This window comes from Bombus pyrosoma, unplaced genomic scaffold (genome assembly GCF_014825855.1).
Source record: "Bombus pyrosoma isolate SC7728 unplaced genomic scaffold, ASM1482585v1 HiC_scaffold_4725, whole genome shotgun sequence".
NCBI lineage: Eukaryota > Metazoa > Arthropoda > Insecta > Hymenoptera > Apidae > Bombus > Bombus pyrosoma.
Genome location: NW_025219985.1, coordinates 1,112,643 through 1,114,671, shown reverse-complemented (window position 1 = coordinate 1,114,671; position 2,029 = coordinate 1,112,643).

Genomic DNA, 2,029 nt, shown 5'->3' with positions numbered 1-2,029 from the left:
GAATTTACTACGAATTAATACCGTATTCACAAAGAAAATATAAAACATCACACAAAACGACCAAAACGCGTAAGATGTGGACAGATAATAAATAATAGAAACACATAACACGACACTATGAATATAAGACAACCTCGAATCGTAAAACTATATACCTTATTGAACGAAACTGTCACACAATATAACAATTCACGAAATTTCCCATAAACAAATAACTTGAGCCTCAACATAAATTACTCAAGATAACTGGAAGAAAAACGTTATTATGGGAGACACACGAAAACAACACGTGCTACACGTGCAGCGGGTCCACAGAACAATGGAAGTCCTATTACCACTCCCACTAAAATTTACAAGGAAGCTTCCAGAGGCACACCTGATAACAATACACGTGGCTTAAACGCTACCATCGGATCAGCACGGAAAGTTCCTTAGCCCCAGACGCATCTTCAGCAAGGACACGTTGCCACGTGCCTTGAACGTTCCCACAGGCATCAGTAAGAAAAGTTCCAGAAGCACCGCAGACGCAATTTCAGCAATAGACGAAACCAGAACAATATCCACATTTTATCACGTACTTTGAATGTTCCCATCAGCACCAAAAAGGAATATGAGAAATCAAGACATCAGCGATCACCGAAATCCACGTTCTCTCACGTACGCTGGCAGACACCCCAAAACTGCAGCATTGCGATTCCCACAGGAGCCAACTGTCATGTGACTATCGCCCCGTGGGGGATTTAATTATAAATAAGCCTAGTAACATAAGAAAAAGTTCCTTAGTTACCTGTTAATAGTCTGCAGTGTTTACACCGTCACTCTGTCAGTTTGATTTACAAATAATTTTTACAATCAAAATTTATAAGTGTCGACAACGAGTAAAAGTCCTTAGTTACCTATTAATAGTCTGCAGTGTTTACACCGTTACTCTGTCAGTTTGATTTACAAATAATTTTTACAATCAAAATTTATAAGTGTCGACAACGAGTAAAAGTCCTTAGTTACCTGTTAATAGTCTGCAGTGTTTACACCGTCACTCTGTCAGTTTGATTTACAAATAATTTTTACAATCAAAATTTATAAGTGTCGACAACGAGTAAAAGTCCTTAGTTACCTGTTAATAGTCTGCAGTGTTTACACCGTCACTCTGTCAGTTTGATTTTCAAATAATTCTTACAATCAAAATTAATAAGTGTTAATTACGAGTAAAAAGCTGTTATCATTCGAGAACCAGAGTGTTTATACTGTCACTCCGTCAAGTTGTCTCGTAAATAGTCGTCTCGATCAAAACCAAGTTAGTAAAAGTTTTATAAGTATTAACAAGCGAGCTACCATTTTGTCAATCAAAATGTTTGTCATTCTGTCAGTTTAAATTATTGTCTCGATCAAAATCGATTGTCTCTAAAATAATTGCGTCAAACGAAATTTGTAAGTGTTAATACCGAAGATTGTTCAACGAAATAAGTGTCAAAGTTCGATTAACCGCCGAATTGTATAATAGGACATAATTGACTCCGCATATATCTAAGGTAAAATTTTAAATCGTATATCCTCTTCTCTTTTAACTTTGCAGTCGTAAAATGTTTAGTATCTGAACAAAGATATCCGTCGGCAGTTATAGTTGGCAAATAAAAATATCAAGAATACAATTTACGTGGACTTTATTTGAAACATATTGAATTCACAATAACCGTTCGCTGTATCAACTAGTGATTACGGGTTTTCAATCACAGGAAACACCTATGGTTTTCGTGTTTCTCTTCCCACTGTTAGCATATAGCTCACCTTTGGGCGAGACCTACGAAGCCACGCTTGTTGTCCACAGAGAATGCCGCCGTCAATAGATATATTCGTTCTTGCTTACGACTCCATGAATTGCCTAGAATAAAAAAATCATTTTTGAATTTCTAATTAAATTAAAATAATTATTCGCTGTGTTAACCTGTGACTACGGTGTTTTCAAATTTTGAAAACACTTACGGATCCTCGCGCTCCTCTCCCACTGTTAGCATATATAGCTCATCTTTGG